This window comes from Salmo trutta, chromosome 7 (assembly GCF_901001165.1).
Source record: "Salmo trutta chromosome 7, fSalTru1.1, whole genome shotgun sequence".
Taxonomy (NCBI): Eukaryota; Metazoa; Chordata; class Actinopteri; order Salmoniformes; family Salmonidae; genus Salmo; species Salmo trutta.
In genome coordinates, this window is record NC_042963.1 from 26,048,562 (window position 1) to 26,073,518 (window position 24,957).

The window sequence follows — 24,957 nt, forward strand, 5'->3', positions numbered from 1 at the left end:
TTTTTCTAACATATGACTATTTTACACCATTTTAAAGACAAGACTCTCCTTTATCTAACCACACTGTCCGATTTCAAAAAGGCTTTACAGCGAAAGCAAAACATTAGATTATGTCAGCAGAGTACCCAGCCAGAAATAATCAGACACCCATTTTTCAAGCTAGCATATAATGTCACAAAAAACAAAACCACAGCTAAATGCAGCACTAACCTTTGATGATCTTCATCAGATGACACGCCTAGGACATTATGTTATACAATACATGCATGTTTTGTTCAATCAAGTTCATATTTATATCAAAAACCAGCTTTTTACATTAGCATGTGACGATCAGAACTAGCATTCCCACCGAACACTTCCGGTGAATTTACTAAATTACTCACGATAAACATTCACAAAAAACATAACAATTATTTTAAGGATTATAGATACAGACTCCTTTATGCAATCGCGGTGTCCGATTTTAAAATAGCTTTTCGGTGAAAGCACATTTTGCAATATTCTGAGTAGATAGCCCGGCCATCATGGCTAGCTATTTTGACACCCACCAAGTTTGGTACTCACCAAACTCAGATTTACTATAAGAAAAATTGGATTACCTTTGTTGTTCTTTGTCAGAATGCACTCCCAGGACTTCTACTTCAATAACAAATGTTGGTTTGGTTCCAAATAATCCATAGTTATATCCAAATAGCGGCATTTTGTTCGTGCGTTCATGACACTATCCAAAGGGTGACGAAGGGTGACGCGCCCGGCGCGTATCGTGACAAAACAATTCAAAATATTCCATTACCGTACTTCGAAGCATGTCAAACGCTGTTTAAAATCAATTTTTATGCGATTTTTCTCGTAAAATAGCGATAATATTCCGACCGGGAGTCGTTGTTTTCGTTCAAAGACTGAAAAAGGCAAAATGGACTCTTCATGTGCATGCGCGTACCCGTCTCATTGTTCTCAGCTCGACCACTTACCAAATGCGCTACTGTTTTTCAGCCAGAGACTGCAAAGTCATCATTCAATGTTCTGTCGCCTTCTGAGAGCCTATGGGAGCCTTAGAAAATGTCACGTTACAGCAGAGATCCTTTGTTTTGGATAGAGATGACAAAGAAGGCCAAGAAATGGTCAGACAGGGTACTTCCTGTACAGAATCTTCTCAGGTTTTGGCCTGCCATTTGAGTTCTGTTTTACTCACAGACACCATACAAAACGTTTTAGAAACTTTGGAGTGTTTTCTATCCAAAGTTACTAATTATATGCATATTCTAGTTTCTGGGCAGGAGTAATAACCAGATTAAATCGGGTACATTTTTTATCCGGCTGTGAAAATACTGCCCCCTATCCATAACAAGTTAAGGTGGAATACAGCTCATTGAGTGCGGTTTTATTGACAACTTCGCTCTGTGGTGGTATGTAGACAGCTATGAAAAATACAGGTGAAAACTCTCTAGGTAGATAGTGTGGTCTACAGTTTATCATGAGATACTCTACCTCAGAAGAGCAAAACTTTGAGACTTCCTTAGATATCGTGCACCAGCTGTTGTTTACATAAATGCATAGGCCCCCGCCCTGTGTCTTACCAGAGGCTACTGTTCTGTCTTGCCGATAGTCTATAACCCGCCAGCTTTTTGTTCTTAACTTCTTATGGGCAGGTGCGTCCCACCTGGCCAACATCTGGCCAACATCCGGTGAAATTGCAGAGTGCGAAATTCAAACTTTCATAAAATTACAAGTGTAATACATAAAAATAAAGCTTAACCTCTTGTTAATCCAGCCGTTGTGTCAGATTTCAAAAAGGCTTTACGGCGAAAGCACACCATGCGAGTATCTGAGGACAGCGCCCTGCATACAAAACCATGAAAAACATATTTCAACCAGGCAAGTGCGACACGTAAGTCAGAAATAGCGACATAATAAATGCCTTACCTTTGATGATCTTCATCTGTTGGCACTCCAAAAGGTCCCAGTTACATCACAAATGGTCCTTTTGTTCGATAATGTCCTTCTTTATATCCATAAAAACTGGCGCGCTTCAGTCAATAATCCACCCAGTTTCCCTCCATCAAAATGCATACAAAATGAATCCCAAACGTTACTAATAAACTTTTCCAAACAAGTCAAACAACGTTTATAATCAAACCTTAGGTACCCTAATACGTAAATTAACAATGCAATTTGAGACGGAGAATCGTTATTTTCTTTACCGGAGAAAAATACCAAAGAACGCGCTCTCATTCACGCGCTTGGAAACACTACAGCCAAAATGGGAGCCACCTAGAAAAACTACAATTTCTGGCTCATTTTTCCAAAACTGAAACTCTTTCTAAAGGCTGTTGACATCTGTTGGAAGCCCTAGGAACGGCAATCTGGGAGGGCTTTGCCTTATAATAAAAGTGACAGCCATTGAAAATAGTGGTAGGCTAAACATTATTTTTTGGGGGATGGTTTGTCCTCGGGGTTTCACCTGCCATATCAGTTCTGTTATACTCACAGACATTATTTTAACAGTTTTAGAAACTTTAGAGTGTTTTCTATCCAAATCTACCAATAATATGCTAGCTTCTGGGCCTGAGTAACAGGCAGTTTACCTTGGGCATGCTTTTCATCCGGACGTCAAAGTACTGTCCTCTATCCCAAACCAGTTTAACAAGCTTTTGAAGTGAACACAAGTATTTTGGGGTTAAATAAATATATAAACATATATTGTATTGATGGCGCCGGAGGGTAGGGCTGCCGTCTTTTCGGCTCTCAAACAATCATGCTATTTTGTTTGTTTTTTCACTTTGTTTGTAACTTGTTTGGTACATAATGTTGCTGCTTCTGTCTTTTATGACCGAAAAGAGCTTCTAGACATCAGAACTGGGATTATTCACCTCAAATTGGACGAGGAGTTCTTCTTCAATGAGTCGGTCGCGAGGGATATACTGCAGACACCCAACCAGGCCCCGATCCCTGTGGTTCACTGGAGAAGGAAACAGAGATTTCGATGCAAAAGATCAGGGTGCCTTGCGTGGATCAGGCGACGAGTGGCTAATCTGCCCTTGACTTCCGTTCTGCAAGCTAACATTCAATCGCTGGAAAATAAATGTGACGAACAAAAAGCACGTATATCCTAACAACGGGACATTTAAAAACTATAATATCTTGTGTTTCACCAACGGGGCTGTAATGGAGGTTGAGAGCTTAAAGTTCCTTGGTGTCCACACCACCAACAAACTAACATGGTCCAAGCACACCAAGACAGTAGTGAAGAGGGCACGACGAAACCTATTCCCCCTCAGGAGACTGAAAAGATTTGGCATGGGTCCTCAGATCCTCAAAAGGTTTTACAGCTGCACCATCGAGAGCATCCAGACAGGTTGCATCACTGCCTGGTATGGCAACTGCTCAGCCGCCGACCGCAAGGTACTACAGAGGGTAGTGCATATGGGCCAGTACATCACCGGGGCCAAGCTTCCTGTCATTCATGACCTCTATACCAGGCGGTGTCAGAAGAAGGCCCTAAAAATGTTCAAAGACTCTTATCTCTTACTTTTTTCTGTTTTTTTCTGCATTGTTGGTTAAGGGCTTGTAAGTTAGCATTTCACTGTAAGATCTCCACTGATTGTATTCGGCGCATGTGACAAATAACATTTTATTTGATTTGAACTCTCAGGTTATTAAAAACAATTACAATATAGACAATCATAGAACAGTGAGCACACGCAGAGTAACATAGGACAAGCAAGACATAGCATAAAGACAGAGCAACATAGGACAAGCAAGATGTAGCATACAGACAGAGCAACATAGAACAAAAAGCAACAAGACAAAATCCATAAAAACAAAGTGTTTCCACACCTCACAAGCTACAGACAACAGACAACATGGAAAGCGGCAATACACAGCTAGGGATTATGTTCACAAATCTGATTGACCTTTAGCCATGTCTTCATGCATTTTGTGAAAGTGTGATATGTGGTGCAGTTGTGTGTGTCTGATGGCAGTGTATTCCAGACATGGGACGCTCTCACAGAGAAAGCGGATTTACTAAAGGTGCTTTTCCTTAAGGGAACTATACAGTCACCTCTCATGGCAGACCTTGTGGATCTGCTGCCATATGTTTGGATTTTCTGTTTAACAAAAGTACTGAGTGGAGGGGGAGCTAGGCCATTTAGGATCTTGAATACAAGACATGCGTCGGTGTATTGCACCAGATTTTCCCAACTCAGGAGCTCATGCTTTCTGAGGATGTAACAGTGATGATGGCTATTGGGCTTCCAATCGAGCACTTTGAGAGCCTGTTTGTAGACAGACTGAATAGGTTTTAATGTTGTACAGCAAGCTTGGGTCCAACTAGTCAAGCAGTATGTTAAGTGGGGGAGTATCATCGATTTGAAGTACAGTCTTGCTACCTCTGTGGTCAAACAATTTCGTATAAATCGGAAATTAGCTAGGTTGAATTTGGTTATTTGAATTACCTTTTTCACATGCTTTTTAAAAGAGAGGTTGGAATCAAGTATGATTCCAAGGTACTTAAAATCAGATACCACCTGGAGCTTCTCCCCTGACACATAGACATCTGGCTCAGTAGCATCTGTTGCCCTCTTTGTGAAGAACATGCAAACAGTTTTTTTCACATTGAGATGCAAACACGAGTCACTGAGCCACTTTGTAACCTGGACCATTACAGTAGTGAGTTCTTGTGCAGCTTGTTGTTTGCTCTTTGCATGCACATATATCACTGTATCATCTGCATACATTTGAACTTCAGACCCAGTGCAGATGGAAGGCAGATCATTAATGTACAGGCTGAACAAGAGTGGCCCCAGTATTGACCCTTGGGGCACGCCCACATCATAGCTAAGAGTGGGCGACAGTTCATTGCTCACTCTGACACACTGAGTTCTGCCTTCAAGGTATGATTTCATCCATCTCAAGGCATCGGGGGAAAAGTTGAACTTGGACAATTTTGTGATGAGAATCTCATGGTTAACAGTATCGAAAGCCTTCCTTAGGTCCAGAAACACAGCCCCAACAACGCCCCCTTTGTCCATCTTGGACTTCACATTTTCCAGAAGAAAGCAGTTGGCCGTTTCTGTGGAGTGTTTCGCTCTGAAGCCAAACTGCATGGAGTGTAATGTGAAGGGGCTGTTGTTGAGGTGGGAAATCAGTTGTTCTGCTACACACTTTTCAACAACCTTCGACACTACAGGTAGTGTCTAGAAAAACATTTTTGAAAAATGTCTCGCGTCACATGATTGCGCAGGTGCAGGCAATAATGAAGTGACGACATCCCAGGGAGGTCAACTTCTCTTCCTTGTCATCCGGTCTCTGTTCATCATAGACGCTTCAAACAACTTTATAAAGATCGCTGACATCTAGTGGAAGCCGTAGGAGTTGCGAAATGAATCCTTTCTCACTGTGTTATCTATTAATAAACAATGACTCAAAAAAATAGTACAGCCACAAAATTCTTTTTTTTCTCAGGTTTTTTCCTGCCATATGAGTTTTGTTATACTTACAGACACCATTCAAACAGTTTTAGAAAATTCAGAGTGTTTTCTATCCAAATCTGGTAATAATATGCATATCCTAGCTTCTGAGTTGGTGTAGGTGGCAGTTAAAAATGGGCACATATTTTTTTCAAAATTCTCAATACTGCCCCCTAGCCCCAACAGGTTTTAATCATCTGATGGCCCAAATCAGCTCATCAATTTAGCCATGGAAACTCAAACAGTAGATTATTGGTTTTCACACATTTCGTTATGTGACCAGATGTAGCCTATAGGAATATAATCAAATAACAAGAGGCCTATTGCAACCATCGATGGTACTAGATTATCGTCAACTGAGGTCTTGTTAAACCATCAATATGCGCTAAATTCACCCACACAGCTGATCTCTATTGCAAAAGATGATGTCGGTGTTACCTTAGTCAGAGATCTGTAAATAATGACGAGATGCTCATGTCTCCGCCCTAACAATGGGAGTCGTCCCAAAAGCAGGAAGGCATACGACAAGCTTTGGTCTGCATTTTAAACATGTTTGACTTATTTTGGCGGTAGTGAGCCCTCTCGCTTGGTCTCTTCCTCTTTGCCTTAGTCCTGCTTGCAACCAAATTCTTTCAAGATATGTTCGCCCTCTGGTTGGTATTGTCATCAGAACAATTGAGTCCTTTTGAACAGACTAAGGGTGATTTATCTATTTTACAAGCATTCTATACAATAGAAATAAAGTATTTCCTTGTTTGACACGGCAAATCTACTGTGGCACTTTACCCCACACAATATATGAATGGAAACTAACTTTGGTGTTATTTTATTTGTTTACTATTTAAGTTATCCAAAAGTGACTGGTATGGTCATATCTTATCAAGAAACATAAGAAATTACCCTGCACTGGCCATATTTGAAATGTCTAACTACATCAAGTCAATCTTGAGATTTTTTTTGTCAATCTGCATTTTTTTGTGCCATAAGGGGTTGGGCCGGAATTGAACCCACGCAAACATGGTAGGCCTTTATGGGCACGCTGAAGGCAGTGGCCCTAACTGCTAGACCACCCCAGGCCACAATTGAACAAAATTCTGACAGTTCATTCGTAACCTTAGGATACACTAGACACATGTATGTCGTAGCCTAGTGGAGAGCAATAACTATATTTTGTTTTTAAGCTATATTAAACAACAATTGTTGATGTGTATGGCTGAATTTAGGATACATTTTTGTACATTTGAATGTTGCAGTAACAGGACTTAGCCCTGTAGCATTTGAGCGAGCGAGAGAGAACATTATTTTAAGATAGCGAGCCCTGATCCCAATGACTCAACTGCCCCTAAATGGAGAGAAAGAGAACTTCTAATTTAAGCAGGAAAAGTCTCTGCAACAAAAGAGTGATCATTTTGAGATCCGACATTTGTACATCTACAAACACACACACCGACACACACACACACACCAGATGTTGGCTGCTGTATGTACAGATTAGGGGTGATTGCCCCCCCAGGCTCTCTGGGATTGTCCCTGGTCATTGTGTAACGTGGCGACAGTCTCTGTGGCAGCAGCGTGGTATACCCACGACAGTGGTATGCCCATGGGGGGGATGTGCGTGCATGCGTGCGAAATAATGGTGGTGCTGTTGGTCGTCTCATGGTTGAAGCAGTGTAATTGCTTCAACTTTGTTACACCATAGAACAGAACACTGGAGTTCCGTCCCAAATGGCAACCAATTCCCTATATAGTGAACTACTTTTGACCAGCCCTGTAGTTCACTCTATCAATAATAGGGTGCCATTTGGGATGCACACTGGATCTCATCATGTTGGATCTACAATACTACACACAGACAGGACTGGAAAGGGATCCCTTATCAGTGGTTGCAGTTGGGCAATTCCACAGTAACAAAATTATGCTGAGACTTTTCTGAGCATCATTCTGTTACTGTGCAATTGCCCAGTTGCGTAGTTGTCTTAACCTTTAAGTGACTGAGAACATGACACACATTACATCCATTACATTTTCTACAGTGCTTTACACAAGCTCAGTAGCAACTCCCTCAATATCGCTTCATCAAGGTTTTTTATCCCCAACATGAACTGGAATACTCCTCCATGGCCATATTGGACATAAAGTTTCTCGAAGGAGTGCTGATCTAGGATCAGTTTTGCCTTTTAAATCATAATGAATAAGAGGTGGGACCTGATCCTAGATTGCACTCCTACTCTGAGACACTTTGTGAATACGGACCCAGCTCTTTTAATCACTTCCCTAAGTCTTCAACGTATTGCCCTCTGCTAACTAAGTAACAGCAAAAAGAAAGAGAGAAAATATGTGTTGACCTCATTCCTGAGCACTTTGGAGATTTTCACCTACACCAATGGCTGTATGTATCAAGCAGAGTATGAGTGCAGATTTAGGATCATGTCTTCTCTGTCCTTATCTCATTCGTTGTCATCTAAATGGAAAAACTGATCCTAAACCAGCACTCCTACTCTGAGGAGCTTTATGAGTACTTTCCCCAGATCCCTGTATTCAGTCAGTGTTCAGTCAGGGGGTTAACGACTAAACGTTAGGGTGCTGCTTTTTCCTTCTCATATCTTCTTTTGTTCTTTTCATACTCTCCCCTGTTTCTCTATGTGTGGGTCAAGCCTTAGCAACCCCCCCCTCTCCTTTCCCCAATGATCCTGACTCCTAGTCAACTTCCTGCATTTGAAGATATTTCATTTCAGTGCTGTTGCAGCTGCTGTTGTTGCGTTGCTGGGGGAATTTCAGGCTTGCCTCTTGCCTCATTGAAGAGTCAATGAGAGAGAGTAGACAGAGAGAGAGATGGAGAGCAAAAAGAGAGAGGGGGAGCGATTTGAGTAAAAGGATGAGGGAGAGAAAGAGAGGTTGAGCAAGCTAGAAAGAGGGAGAGAAAGACAGGAATAGAGAGTAGAGAAAGGAAGAGAGATTGAGAGAGAAACAGAGTAGAGCGAGAGGGGGAAGGAAAGCTGGTCTTAGTGGTAACGTAATTGGTTATGGCATTGATTTTTCCAGTCGAGGATCACCGATGTTTTATTACAATATCATGAACAGACTTTCCCGTTTTTATTTATATTGGACATTATTTTTCTCCAGCTTCTGTGAAACGTTTGGACTCATTATGTCCGATGCCCATTGCATGAAAGGTATCAGTGATTGTAGGAAGCCTGTTCAGGAACATAACGTTATTTTAAAAAATCAGCTTATTGTAAATATATATTTTTATTATTATGCATCCTCCACAATACATTTCTTCTGTTGGACCTAACTGTCGCTGTCAATGGTGCCAAATCTACTTCTTGGGTATATTTGTCTGTTTCTTTGTTTACCTTTCACATGGCATAGTCACTACTGGCCATATCAACGTCAATGGTAAGCTATAAGCTATATACACTGCATTCGAAAAGTATTCAGACCCCTTCCCTTTTTCCACATTTTGTTACAGCCTTATTCTATAATTGATGAAATACATGTTATTCCTCATCAATCTACATACAATACCCTATAATGACAAAGCGAAAACCGGTTTTTAGACATTTTGGCAAATTTATTGAAAATAAAAACAGAAATACCTAATTTACTTAAGTATTCTGACCCTTTGCTATGAGACTCGAAATGTAGCTCAGGTGCATCCTGTTTCCATTGATCATCTTTGAGATGTTTCTACAACTTGATTGGAGTCCACGTGTGGTAAATTCAATTGATTGGACATGATTTGGAAAGGCACACACCTGTCCATGTAAGGTCTCACAGTTGACAGTGGATGACAGAGCAAAAACCAAGACACGAGGTCAAAGGAATTGGCCGTAGAGCTCCGAGACAGTGTCGACCCACAGATCTGGTGAAGGGTACCAACACATTTCTGCAGTGCTTCGTCAGGGAGGTGACCAAGAACCCGATGGTCACTCTGACAGACCTACAGAGTTCCTCTGTGGAGATGGGAGAACCTTCCAGAAGGACAACCATCTCTGCAGCACTCCACCAATCAGGCCTTTATGCCAGACGGAAGCCACTCCTCAGTAAAAGGCACGTTGCAGCTTGGAGTTTGCCAAAAAACACCTAAATAACTCTCAGACCATGAAAAACAAGATTCTCTGTTCTGATGAAACCAAGATTGAACTCTTTGTCCTGAATTTCAAGTGTCACGTCTGGAGGAAACCTGTCACCATTCGTACGGTAAAGTATGGTGGTGGCAGCATCATGCTGTTGGGATGTTTTTCAGCAGCAGTGACTAGGAGACTAGTCAGGATTGAGGGAAAGATGATCAAAGCAAAGTACGGAGAGATCCTTGATGAAAACCTGCTCCAGAGTGCTCAGGACTCAGACTGGGGTGAAGATTCACCTTCCAATAGGACAACGACCCTAATCACACAACCAATACAACGCAGGAGTGGGTTCGGGACAAGTCTCTGAATGTCCTTGAGTGGCCCAGCCAGAGCCTGGACTTGAACCCAATTGAACATCTCCAGAGAGACCTGAAAGTAATTGTGCAGCGACGCTCCCCAGAGACGCTCCCCATCCAACTTGACAGAGCTTGAGAGGATATGCAGAGAAGAATGTAAAAAACTCCCCAAATACAGGTGTGCCAAGCTTGTATCATCATACCCAAGAAGACTCAAGACTGTAATCCCTGCCAAAACTACTTAAAAAAAATACTGACTAAAGGGTCTGAATACTTATGTAGATGTGATATTTAATTTGTATTTTTTTTATACATTTGCAAACATTTCTAAAAACCTGTTTTTGCTTTGTCATTATGGGATGTAGATTGATTAGGGCAAAAAACAACTTAATACATTTTAGAATAAGGCTCTAACATAACAAAATGTGGAAAAAGTCAAAGGGTCTGAATACTTTCCGAATGCACTGTATACACTGAGTAATACAAAACATTAGAAACACACTGCTCTTTCCATTACATTGACTGACCAGGTGCATCCAGGTGAAAGCTATTGATGTCACTTCTTAATTAAATCCACTTCAATCAGTGTAGTGAATTCTGTATGACATCATTGTATTCTGTGTATTTGTAATTCTGTGTGATTAGTTAGGTATTTAGTAAATAAATAATTAAACCCAATTTTGTATTGCTGATTCAACTTGTTAGCCAGGGTTCGTGAAGATAACCAAGAATTTACAACTTTCATTATGAGACTGAAAAGAAGATAAGGGTTAATATTGACTGCTATCGATGTAAAATATTACTAAGTATTTTAAGAGTTTATTCGGAAGATAACAGCTCTATAAACGTTCTTCTGTGGTGCCCCGACTTTCTAGTTAATTACATTTACATGATTAGCTTAATCAGGTAATATTAATTACAGAGAAATAATTGTATAAGTTAGCATGTCATATCACTTAATCCGGCATAGCCAAAGACACGACAATAGTCTACGTTATTTTAGGCCTAATATTATATGCCCATGGGGAGCAATTATGGTGCCTGTAACTGTATTTAGACATAGCCTAAGTCTTTTTCGTTTTATGAGAATTTTATTAGACTTTTTAGGTGTTATCAATATTGAATTTAATCTTTCTTATTGACAACATTTGGCATTTTCATGGCTCAGAATTTATGCATTTTACAGTAGGCCTATATCAGAGTGAATGCTACATTGATAATATATTTCCATATTGAAGCCATGCAATTACTGTTCAAAAATCTATTTAACATGTTTAGCAAATATGGGATAGGCCTACATTTTGTCACATGTTTCTGTAGGCTATTTGGGCTCCCGAGTGGTGCAGCGGTCTAAGGCACTGAATCTCAGTACTAGAGGCGTCACTACAGACCTTGGTTCGATCCCAGGCTGGATCACAACCGGCCGTGATCGGAAGTCCCATAGGGCGGCGTACAATTGGCCCAGCGTGGTTAGGGGAGGGTTTGTCCGGGGTAGTCATTCATTGTAAATAAGAATTTGTTCTTAACTGAATTACCTAGTTAAATAAAGGTTGAATAAAAAAAGTATCTATATATTCCAATTGGAGGAGTTGATGACAACACAATACATTAAAAACCTTAAACAAGTTGAAGCAAAACATATCTAGCCATGGCGCACGTTCTGACTAACCAGTGAGGGGTCAAGTCTCGACAAACTTTCAACTTGTTTATTCTTCAAAACCCAGCCATTTCGCGCCAGCTACTGTGCCAATAATTCTGGTTGTGAAAATAGCTAAAATATTTCTGACACACCCCCATACTTAAATTTTCCATTGTGTTATATTTTAAAATAGAACCCTGAGAGTCTTTCCTCCCTCTGTATGAGAGAGGCAGCTATTTGATGGCCTTTATGTTGACGTACCTCCTCCTAAGCACTGTGACTCAGCAGCTTTCGACTGGATTAGTCTCTCTCGCTCTCAATTCAATTTCAATTTATGGGTTTTATTGGCATGGGAAACATATGTTTACATTGCCAAAGCAAGTGAAATAGATAATAAATAAAATTGAAATGAACAATACAAAATTAACAGTAAGCATTACTCTTACAAGGAGGGCCTATTGTCCGGACCTCTGGTAGTCTCTATGGGGGTGCCACGGGGTTCAATTCTCAGACCGACTCTTTTCTCTGCATATATCAATGATGTCGCTCTTGCTGCTGGTGATTCTCTGATCCACTTCGACACAGACAACACCATTCTGTATACATCTGGCCGTTCTTTGAACACTGTGCTAACAAACCTCCAAATGAGCTTCAATGCCATACAACACTCCTTCTGTGGCCTCCAACTGATTTTAAATGCTAGTAAAACTAAGTGCATGCTCTTCAACCGATTGCTGCCCGCACCCTCCCGCCCGACTAGCATCAGTACTCTGGACAGTTCTGACTTAGAATATGTGGACAACTACAAATACCTAGGTGTCTGGTTAGACTGTAAACTCTCCTTCCAGACTCACATTAAGCATCTCCAATCCAAAATTAAATCTAGAATTGGCTTCCTATTTCACAACAAAGCCACCTTCACTCATGCTGCCAAACATACCCTCGTAAAACTGACTATCCTACCGATACTTGACTTCGGCGATGTCATTTACAAAATAGCCTCCAACACTCTACTCAGCAAACTGGATGTAGTGTATCACAGTACCATCCATTTTGTCACCAAGCCCCATATACTACCCAGCACTGCGACATGTATGCTCTCGTTGGCTTTCCCTCACTACATATTCATCGCCAAACCCACTGGCTCCAGGTCATCTATAAGTCTATGCTAGGTAAAGCCCCGCCTTATCTCAGCTCACTGGTCACCATAGCAACACCCACCTGTAGCACGCACTCCAGCAGGTATATTTCACTGGTCATCCCCAAAGCCAACACCTCTTTTGGCCGCCTTTCCTTCCAGTTCTCTGCTGCCAATGACTGGAACGAGTTGCAAAAATCTCTGAAGCTGGAGTCTTATATCTCCCTCTAACTTTAACCATCAGCTGTCAGAGCAGCTTACCGATCACTGTACCTGAACAGCCAATCTTTAAATAGCACACCCAACTACCTCATCCCCATATTGATACTTATCCTCTTGCTCTTTTGCACCCCAATATCTCTACTTGCACATCATCATCTGCACATCTATCACTCCAGTGTTAATGCTAAATTGTAATTATTTCACCTCTGTGGCCTATTTATTGCCTTACCTCCCTACTCTTCTACATTTGCACACGCTGTACATCAATTTTTCTATTGTGTTATTCACTGTACATTTGTTTATGTGTAACTCTGTGTTGTTGTTTTTGTCATACTGCTTTGCTTTATCTTGGCCAGGTCGCAGTTGTAAATGAGAACTTGCTCTCAACTGGCCTACCCAGTTAATTAAAGGTGAAATACATGTTTTTATAAAAAATAAAGTTAAAGTTCCAAAAAAATAAAGACATTTCATATGTCATAGTATGTCTATATACAGTGTTGTAATGATATGCAAATAGTTAAAGTACTAAAGGGAAAATAAATAAACATAAATATACTGTGGGTTGTATTTACAATGGTGTTTGTTCTTCACTGGTTGCCCTTTTCTTGTGGCAAAAGATCACAAATCTTGTTGCTGTGATTGAACACTTTGTTATTTCAACAAATAGATATGGGAGTTTATCAAAATTGGATTTGTTTTTGAATTCCTTGTGGGTGTGTGTAATCTGAGGGAAATATGTGTCTCTAATATGGTCATACATTTGACAGGAAATTAGGAAGTGCAGCTCAGTTTCCACCTCAATTTGTGGGCAGTGTGCACATAGCCTGTCTTGAGAGCCAGTTCTGCCATTCTCAATAGCAAGACTATGCTCACTGAGTCTGTACATAGTCTTAGATTTCCTTATATTGGGTCAGTCACGATGGTCAGGTATTAGAATGTAACTGCTCTTGGATTTTGATAGTTAGCGGATATCGGCCTAATTCTGCTTTGCATGCATAATTTGGTGTTTTATGTTGTACACTGAGGAAATTTTTGCAGAATTCTGCATGCAGAGTCTCAATTTGGTGTTTATCCCATTTTGTGAATTCTTGGTTGGAGAGTAGACCCCAGACTTCCCAACCATAAAGGGCAAAGGGTTCTATAACTGATTCAAGTATTTTTAGCCGGATCCTAATTGGTATGTCAAATTTTATGTTCCTTTTGATGGCATAGAAGGCCCTTCTTGCCTTGTCTGTCAGATCGTTCACAGCTTTGTGGAAGTTACCTGTGTCGCTGATGTTTAGGCTGAGGTATGTACAGTTTTTTTGTGTGCTCTAGTGCAACTATGTCTAGATGGAATTTGTATTCGTGGTCCTGGCAACTGGAGCTTTTTTGGAACACCATTATTTTTGTCTTACTGAGATTTACTGTCAGGGCCCAGGTCTGACAGAACCTGTTCAGAAGATCTAGTTGCTGCTGTAGGCCCTCCTTGGTTGGGGAGAGAAGCACCTGATCATCAGCAAACAGTAGACATTTGACAGATTCAATTAGGATGAGTCTGGGTGCTGCAGACAGTTCTAGTGCCCTCGCCAATTCGTTGATATATTTGTTGAAGAGGGTGGGGCTTAAGCTTTATCCCTGTCTCACCCCCCAGCCCTGTGGAAAGAAATATGTGTGTTTTTTGCTCATTTTAACTGTACACTTGTTGTTTGTGTACATGGATTATATAATGTCATATTTTTCTACCAACACCACTTTCCATCAATTTGTATAGCAGGTCCTCATGCCAAATTGAGTCAAACTTTTTTGAAATTAATAAAGCATGAGAAGACTTTGCCTTTGTTTTGGTTTGTTTGTTTGTCAATTAGGGTGTGCAGGGTGAATACGTGGTCTGTCGTACGGTAGTGTGTTAAAAAGCCAATTTGATATTTGCTCAGTACAATGTTTTCACTGAGGAAATGTACGAGTCTGCTGTTAACAATAATGCAGAGGATTTTCCCAAGGTTGCTGTTGATGCATATCCCACTGTAGCTATTGGTGTCAAATTTGTCTCCACTTTTGTGGATTGGGGTGATCACTCCTTGGTACCAAATATTGGTGAATATGCAAGAGTTGAGGATGATGTTAAAGAGTAGCCAATTGGAATTTAGGATACCATCAAACTCACAGGCCTTTAGGGTTGGAGGGTTTGTATTTTGTCCTGTAGTTCATTCAATGTCACTGGAGAATCCAGTGGGTTCTAGTAGTCTTTAATAGTTGATTCTAAGATTTGTATTTGATCATGTATATGTTTTTGCTGTTTGTTCTTTGTTATAGAGCCAAAAAGATTGGAGAAGTGGTTTATCCATACATCTCTGTTTTGGATAGATAACTCTTCGTGTTAATGTTTGTTTAGAGTTTCCCAATTTTCCAAGAAGTGGTTAGATTCTATGGATTCTTCAATTACGTTGAGCTGATTTCTGATGTGCTGTTCCTTCTTTTTCCGTATTGTATTTCTGTAATGTTTTAGTGATTCACCATAGTGAAGGCATAGGCTCAGGTTTTCTGGGTCTTTATGTTTTTGGTTGGATGGGTTTCTCAATTTCTTACTTAGATTTTTGCGTTCTTCATCAAACCATTTGTCATTGTTGTTAATTTTCTTAGCTTGTCTAGCTTGCAATTTTTAGATTTGATAGGGAAGCTGAGAGGTCAAATATACTGTTTAGGTTTTCTACTGCCAAGTTTACACCTTCACTAATAGAGTGAAACTTTTTGTCTAGAAAATGATCTAGAAGGAATTGGATTTGTTTTTGTTTGTAGATTTCAACACTACTGTCCTTCCATCTATAGCATTTCTTAATATTATTCATTTCCTTTTGGCTTTGATGCCTCATAATTGAGCAAAGCTCTGTTCAAGTAGAGTGGGATTTTGCTGTGATCTGATAGGGGTGTCAGTGGGCTGACTGTGAATGCTCTAAGAGACTCTGGGACTCTTGAGGTCAGTGATAAAGTAGTCTACTGTACTACTTACAAGAGATGCACTATAGGTGTACCTACCATAGGAGTCCCCTCGAAGCCTACCACTGACTATGTACATACCCAGCATCTGACAGAGCCGCAGGAGTTGTGACCGTTTTTGCTGGTTATGTTGTCATAGTTGTGTCTAGGGAGGAATATGGGGGAGAGAATGCTGTCCCCTCCAGGCAGATGTTTGTCCCCCTGTGTGCCGAAGGTGTCAGGATGTTGTCCAGTTCTGACATTGAGGTCGTCACAGACTAGTACATGTCCCTGGGCCTGGAAATTGTTTATCTAGGATGGAGAACCTGTCATCATTACAGTATGGGGATTCTCTTGAGGGGATATAGGTGGCACACACGAGGACATGTTTCTCTGTTGAGATATTTTCCTCATTCATTTCTAGCCAGATGTAAAATGTTCCTGTTTTGACTAATTTAATAGAGTGGGTTAGGTATGCTCTATACCAAATTAGCATACCCATTGAGTTTCTTCCCTGTTTCACACCTGGTAGTTTGGTGGATGGGACTACCAGCTCTCTGTCACCTAGAGGGCAACCAGTGAGTTTGTCTCCTTTATACCATGTTTTTTGTTGGATAACAAAGTCGGTATTTCCAATTTATTTGATGAAGTCCAGGTTCCTGCTCTTTAGGCCAATGCAGATGACCTCAGACCTTGTATATGTTCCTTAGTGTCTAGTGTTGTATTTGTGTGTTTTAGGCGAGTACCATCACAGGAGGTGTTAGCAGAGCACATTGAGCATCTGATACATACCTCTTAGGTCGCAGGATGGGGCTGTTGCTCTGCTCACGGCCTGGGCATATGTCTGGCTGTCATGTTGAGATTAGTCCTGCAGGGGTTGGTGGCATGGGGTGGGCAGAAGGGGCACAGGTCTGATATGGGTGGGCCTATATAGAGTGTGTTCAGGGTTTGCTTTGGGTGGTCTTAGCTGGTTGGGGTGTGGCTGGCGATGCTGTTGTCTCGTTGTAGTTCCTCTTGTCATGGATTCTCTTGGTACAGGTCCTTCAAGAGGGGGTCTGGGAGGGTGTCTCGCTGGTCTGGGCGGGGTGTCCGTTGCTCCTGTGTGAGGTGCTGCGGCTACAGTTGAGGGTGACGTCCTTCAGGTTCCTGGCAAAAGTTGGGATTGCTGCCTTGTAGAGGTGGACCTGGTTGTAAAGGCTGTTCAAGTCCAGGGTGGAGTGGTGGGCCAGGTAGACATTAGGTCTTGCGAAATGCTTGCATTCACCAGCTGTATGGTGACAGGGTTAAGGTATTTGTGTGGTAGCAAGGTGGAGATAAACACTTGTGCGTGGATTAAAGTAGAAGAAGCTTTTTCAATCACTCCCTTGAGTGCTGTGGTCACCCTTTCCTGCTGGGCCCTCAGGTCATTTGTGCCCGTATGAATTATGATGTGACTGAGGGATCCTAGTCTGTCCTCTGACAGCAGCTCCAGGGCATGCCTAGTGTTTGGGCACCAGAGCTTAGCCACTTTGTGTTTGAGAAAAGGTTTATCCTCTTGAACGTTTTTGAAATTTGAGTCAATGAGGAGAATAATCACTGGCTTTTGTGTGTTCTCAGTGGATGTGTGGGGATTGTCAAGAGTGCTATCAGTGGAGCTGACATGGGGGCTGTTAGGAGGGGGTGGAATCTGTTGGGTTGGTGGTTCCTGTGTTGTCTGTCCCAATTGTGGTGTTGTGGTCCAGGTCTGAGGCGGGCTGTGCTGCTGGATTCTCTGGGGGAGTGTACTGCTCTCTGTCACACCTCGGCTTTCTCACCTCTTCATTCAGTGCCATGTGTGCCTCTTTAAGTTCTCTCACCTCAGTCCATTGAGCAACCAGCTCTCTCAGACAGCCGTCCATTTCTACCTTCTGTCCTGCGGGTCTTGTTGGGGGGTGTGGTTGTGCCTGTCTGTTTTGTGGGTTTGTTCTGTCTGTATTGTGTGGACTAGCTCTCTGAGCTCCACCATGTCTCTCTCCAGCTCTGTGAGTTTACCCCTCTCAATAATGGAGGAGCAGTGCAGTTGTAGGACCTGGGTGTGTTCAGTGTTGGGTAGGTGACTATTCTCATCTGCAGGACAGTTTGAAGAGGTGTGATCAGACTCACTCAGGATGGGGGAGTCTTCAGAGAGAGAGAGAGCTTTATCTGCTGTGCTCTCTCTTTGATCCCGTAAAAGTCCTACTGGAACTGCATGAGGATGCCATGCACCATTACTGTCCCAGACTTGTAGACGTTGACAGAGGTTGTTTCAATTTACTCAACGTCTAGTATTCTGAGTTTCCACCCTGGGCCAATACCCTCTCTCTTGACATAGGGGTAGTGTGCTCTTATAGCACTGTGCCATGCCAGGGGATGGTCTTTGTCGAAAAATAAGTTGCTTACGTTGGTGTTCTCAGGTTGATGAGAGGTGTGAGTTTGCTCCAGACATAGCGTTTACCTTGATGGCCAAAAAGCTAAATTTTAGTCTCATCTGACCAGAGTACCTTCTTCCATATGTTTAGGGAGTCTTTTGGTGAACACCAAACGTGTTTGCTTATTTTTTTCTTTAACCTGTTATGGATAGGTTACTACTTCTGCCCAGTAACTAGAATATGCATATAATTATTAGCTTTGGATAGAAAACACTCCAAAGTTTCTAAAACTGTTTGAATGGTGTCTGTGAGTATAACAGAACTCATTTGGCAGGCCAAAACATGAGAAGATTCTGTTCAGGAAGTACCCTGTCTGACCATTTCTTGCCCTTCTTGATTATCTCTATCCATTACAGAGGATCTCTGCTGTTACGTGACACTTCCTACGGCTCCCATGGGCTCTCAGAAGGCGTCAAAAAGCTGAATGACGTAATTCCAAGCCCTGGCTGAAACACACGAGCGCTTTTGCTAAGTGGTCTATCAGCGGACAAAGGGACTCATGCTCGTGCACGAGACGACACCATGTTTTTATTCTATCGTCTCTGAACGGATTCAACGACTCCAGGTCGGAATATTATCGCTTTTTTACGAGAAAATTGATTTTAAACAGCGGTTGACATGCTTCGAAGTACGGTAATGGAATATTTAGAATTTTTTTGTCACGAAATGTGTCATGCGCGTGACCCTTATTTACACTTCGGATAGTGTCTTGAACGCACGAACAAAACGCCGCTGTTTGAAAATAACTATGGATTATTTGGGACCAAACCAACATTTGTTATTGAAGTAGAAGTCCTGGGAGTGCATTCTGACGAAGAACACCAAAGGTAATCAAACTTTTCTAATAGTAAATCGGAGTTTGGTGAAGGCTAAACTTGCTGATGCCCCTTAAATGCAGAGAACATATTTTTTTGCCACTTTTACACCATGTAACTGGCAACCGGGGTCAGCCAGCAGGCACCCGGCCCGCCACAAGGAGTCGCTAGGGTGCGATGAGCCAAGTAAAGTCCCCCCAGCTAAAGCCTCCCCTAACCCAGACGACGCTGGGCCAATTGTGCACCGTCCTATGGGACTTCAGGACACGGCCGGTTGTGGCACAGCCTGGGAAGGAACCTGGTCTGTAGTAACGCCTTAGACTGCTGTGCCACTTGGGAGGCCCCAAAATGCAAAGAACTTTGAATGTTTTTCCCATGTTGCATCATGGGAGAAACCATCCGCTTGCCCTGCTATTGCACTGGAGAAGTCTATCTATCTATCCCTATCCGAATTAAAATGTCAGAATTGCCTGAAGTTTTTGCAGACCCAGATGTATTTATGCTTTACGAAACCTGCCAATAAAAATGGATCACTGAAAAAGACATTGGCACTGATGGTTACAATGTTTTTCGGTTAGATCGCAAATCTAAGGGTTGTGATGTTGCTATATCCATAGTTTCTGGTGACCATTCTGTGTGTGTGTGTGTGCCTCAAGGATACATTTTAAGTCCCCTGTTGTTTATTATCTATATTAACAACATTGGGAGACATTGAGACAGCTGATGTACATTTTTATGAAGAAGACACTGTTCTCTATTCCATCCATTCCAGATCGATTGGCAGCAGTTTGACTGATCCAGCTTTTAACATCATTCAACAGAATCTGTACGATTTTAACCTCGTTCTGAATTCCTCTAAAACATAATGCGTGGCATTTTTCAATACTAAATACTATGAAAACCATGTAAGTACTACCTTAGAAGGGCTTTCTATAGACCAAGTCAAAACATACTAATATCTGGGAGTTTGGGTGGCTGAGAAGTTGAGCTTCACCACCCATGTAGAGAACCTTTTCAGGAAACTTAATCTGCGTATTGGGTTTTATTACCGGCACAAAACTTGTTTTGCCTTCGCTGCCAGAAAATAGGTCATTCGTTTTACTTTTCTCTCTGTGTTTAACTATGGTGATTTTATGTGCAACCATCAAGCTCTACACTGAAGGCTCTTGACTCTCTATATCATACAGCCCTTCACTGTGTCACCAATCAGAGACATCTAACTCACCATTGTGATCTATACAGTGCTGTCGGGTGGATATCCCTAGAAACATGCAGGCTCCAACACTGGTACATTACTATTTTTAAGCCCATTTGAGGAAAACTGCCATTTTATCTATCCTCTCTTCTAGCTCGAAATTAAAACATACAATCTCAGATCTCAATCTTGTTTTATGCTAACAGTCCTGAAAATTAGAACCGAGCATGGAAAAAAGTCCTTTCGTTACTCAGCCCATTGTAGTACCTTGAATAGACCAACATATAATTGGAGGACACAGGATGTAGTCTTTACTTGTCATTTCTTATGAACTGATTTACACCACTATCATGGAGACCATACTCAACTAACTATATTGCTCACAGAACAGTTACCAACTTAGGACCGGTGATAGCACCACCTATTGGTGAGATGAGCCAGCATCATTTATCCCTTTATAACACCAATGGTCTTGGGATTCCTTTCAAGCCAACTAAAACTCCAGGACATGGTGTCCCTGGAGAGTTCTAAGGTCAAATAGATGAGACGTAGTTGTTACCCAATGTTACTAGTTTGCATTGCCTTATGTAAAGAAGCATTTTGTTTAACTTCACACACACCACACACACATCCACTGTTTGTTTGCTGTTGTATTTGTGCTGTAGCCAGTGTCTTCTGTCTGTGTTGTCCGTTTTGTCTTACATTGTTTTTTTGTTTGTATTTTATCCCAGCCCCCGTCCACACAGGAGGCCTTTTGCCTCTTGCCAGGCCATCATTGTAAATACAAATGTGTTATTTAAATCGGCTTGCCTGGTTAAATAAAGGTTAAATAAAAAAATATATATCACACAGTTAGGTTGTTCCTCCTTCCTCCGTCAGATCGATGAGCATGCAGGGATGTAAGGCCTACAGTCGGTGTTCTCGTCTTCACCCTGGGCATTTCCACCACAGCCTGATGATAAATTGACTCATGATCAGTGGGCCTACATCCACCTCATCGTTTTGCTTCAGAAATAGAACTAGGAAGAGGTCCTACAAACATGAGAGCTTTTTCCTCAGTGAAGTGAGGATAATTGCTAAATGTTTCTTGGCTGCTCTGCCTGACTCCCATGGCTCCTGGTTTTATCAGGGTTGGAAGTAAAAGGGTTACCCGGGGTGGGCTGGCCACTCCCAACACAAATCAGGACTCTCCCATAGGCATTAGACATATGGGTGAAGGGTGGGGCAAACCAGTATTTTTGTCCAGAGCCCCCCAAGGGTAGCTGTACAATTCAAACTTTTGAGGTTTGCAAAGAAAAATCTTCAGAGGATGCCGCACCAAGCCTCCGATAAAGAGCTCTCTTGGTTATCATACCCAAGGTCCCTCAAGGGGAAAGTATATTTACTCCCAGCTTTCATATCTGTTTCGAAGACTTTCATTTCATTTGGAGGCCTTGCTGTAATTTACTTTGCAACCAATACAGTAATCCATTTAACCTGGTCTCTTTTATGGACATAACCAATACTCACTTATGAGTCCAAAAGCAGAGTCTTGGGAGTGGATGTGGTACTCAGTGAGGCTGTCTAAAATTACGTCTCTACCCTTTTTCCTTCCAGCTTTTATGGCATAACACTGATACCATACCGGTCATGTTGCATGCGCGAGCATTGCAAAATAAATGCATACATTTCACCCAGACTGCTCGAGCGTGTGAACGAATGTCTGCGTAGCCAAGCGATAAAATAGAGCTCGATTCTGCTTAACACTGCAAGTCCCACCTCTCCCATCTCCTCATTGGTTCTCACAACGAGCATACTCCCTGTAAACAAAACCAATGTGGCTGCTTGAAAGATGGACGAGCAGAGATTAAAGTAGAGAAGTGCACCCTTTTATGACCTGGCTTAAAAATTCTACAAGGATCCAGCGAAAAAAAGATGCGGCCTGGAGAGAGATTGCAAGGACCATGTTCATTTCAGGTAAAGTATAACAAGTTAGCTAGCTAAATGTGAATGTCATGTGTGCTGTATATCTCTTTTTCTTTTTACAGAAATCTTCTGTAGCCAAAAGAGTCATGAGTCATGGTGTCAAATTACATTGCTGTATTTACATTTTTTACATTTCATGGGTTGATTTTTTTGTTGGTGGAACAGTGGTGGAATGGTAGTTGCAAATTGTAGAATGAATACACTAAACAAATAAAGAATATGTTGTGAAACGTGTACATACTGTCACATTTGAATAAACATGACATGTAGAATGTTTTTTAACAACAGTCTCAAACACACACACCGTAAAAGAAGTGTAGCTTTTAGAAAGTTGGTTAAGAAAAAGTATAGGCTAAACAAAGTTTTTAGTTACTAAACTTTGACTCCCACTGTAGGAGAAAGTGGAGTCTATCAAAACAGAATGACTAGGATAGCATTGTATTTCTAGTGTGCTGGTTCTGACTGGACACACACGGCACAGGCACAAACACACCCTGTGCATCTAAGTGGGCCTAGCTCCAACCATTCTGTCCTGGAAGGCAATTCTGCCTGCCACAGAGGTGAAATACATTGTCAACTTTTCCCTGACCAAGACTGCCTCTTGACCTGCTCTGTTGGCCTAGATGGAAATGCCTCTCATCCCTTGCCTCATCCCTTCCCCACTCTGCTGTAGCCAACACAAGGCTTTGTGTGGAATTTATGGAGGATGCACATTGCAACCACTAAAGTATCAACATTGCTGTGGCAGTAGGTTGATATTCTTGTTGAGGATCCACCATCTGGCCACAAGGATCCCAAATGCCTTCACCACTCTCATTCTAGCTTGACAGAGATGATAACTGAATATGTCTTTCTTGTAGTTGATTTTGTGCCTGGCATATGGTCTCATCCTGTAGGGCTTTAGTAGGAAGGCAGCATCCCCCACCATTGTGTATGGCATCTCTCCCAACTCTTCACCCCCTGGCAGATTTTTACTCCCTTCCAAGTACAGAGTTGGCATAAACTCTGCCATCTCTGTTTCTCCCAAAATCCCCAACTTGAATAGCTAGGAAGTGGTAGTTGGCATCCACAATTGAGAAGCACAATTGAGAAGGTTGCTTTACAGTTAGAGAAACAGCACCCTAAGTTTGGTGGTCTGGTAATCGTATTATTTTTTCAGTCAACCGATCCCAAGTCCCATTTTTCCTTAAACACTTGGGCAATTTGTCTCCAAGTTTCCTCAGTGGGTTGTGGAAGATAGGACGTCAGCATCTTCCTTCCTATGGTCTCACAGGTCTCCATAATGCACTGTGACTGTCTTGAATCCAAGACGTTATGTGAAAGCCATGCTGCAAATAGAGTTTCTATATGCCAATTACCTGGTAATGACAAAATACATGATTTGTTATTGGTTAACCTCTCTAGGGCAGGCGGGATGAAATCGTCCCACCTACGTAACAGCCAGTTGAATCCTGTGGCGCGATTTTCAAATACCTTAGAAATGCTATTACTTCAATTTCTCAAACATATGACTATTTTACAGCTATTTAAAGACAAGACTCTCGTTAACCTGTTAGGGCTAGGGGGCAGTATTTACACGGCCGGATAAAAAACGTACCCGATTTAATCTGGTTACTACTCCTGCCCAGTAACTAGAATATGCATATAATTATTGGCTTTGGATAGAAAACACCCTAAAGTTTCTAAAACTGTTTGAATGGTGTCTGTGAGTATAACAGAACTCATATGGCAGGCAAAAACCTGAGAAGGTTTCATGCAGGAAGTGGCCTGTCTGACAAGGAGTCGTTCTTCTTGTCTCTGTTTATTGAAGACTGGGGATCTTAGCTGTAACGTGACACTTCCTACGGCTTCCATAGGCTCTCAGAGCCCGGGAAAAAGCTGAACGATATCGAGGCAGCCCCAGGCTGAAACACATTATCGCCTTTGCCAAGTGGCCGATAAGAGGACAAAGGAATTAGGCGCGTGCCCGAGTCGACCCCGTGCTGTATTTTCTTTCGGCTGTTTACCTAATTGCAGATTCCCGGTCGGAATATTATCGGTTTTTTTACGAGAAAAATGGCATAAAAATTGATTTTAAACAGCGGTTGACATGCTTCGAAGTACGGTAATGAAATATTTAGAAATCTTTTGTCACGAAATGCGCCGTGCGCGTGACCCTTATTTACCATTGGGATAGTGTCTTGAACGCACGAACAAAACGCCGCTGATTGAACATAACTATGGATTATTTTGGACCAAACCTACATTTGTTATTGAAGTAGAAGTCCTGGGAGTGCATTCTGACAAAGAACAGGAAAGGTAATCAAACTTTTCTAATAGTAAATCTGACTTTGGTGAGTGCTAAACTTGCTGAGAGTCTAAATAGCTAGCCCTGTGATGGGATAGGACAAAGTAATCCTTCTGGATAAGAGCGTCTGCTAAATGACTTAAATGTAATGTAAATGCTACGGGACAAGTCTCTGAATGTCCTTGAGTGGCCCAGCCAGAACCCGGAAACACTCCCCATCCAACCTGGCAGAGCTTGAGAGGATCTGCAGAGAAGAATGGGAGAAACTCCCCAAATACAGGTGTGCCAAGCTTGTAGCGTTATACCCAAGAAGACTTTATTATTTTAATTTTTTTATTTCACCTTTATTTAACCAGGTAGGCTAGTTGAGAACAAGTTCTCATTTGCAACTGCGACCTGGACAAGATAAAGCATA

At 41.8% G+C, this 24,957-nt stretch overlaps 1 protein-coding gene across 1 annotated transcript in view; it reads left to right on the plus strand.

The window, feature by feature from the left end:
* Positions 1 to 24,957, plus strand: part of brsk2a (BR serine/threonine kinase 2a) — a 506,659-nt gene that overhangs the window by 233,535 nt on the left and 248,167 nt on the right. The gene's annotated exons all lie outside the window — the stretch shown is intronic.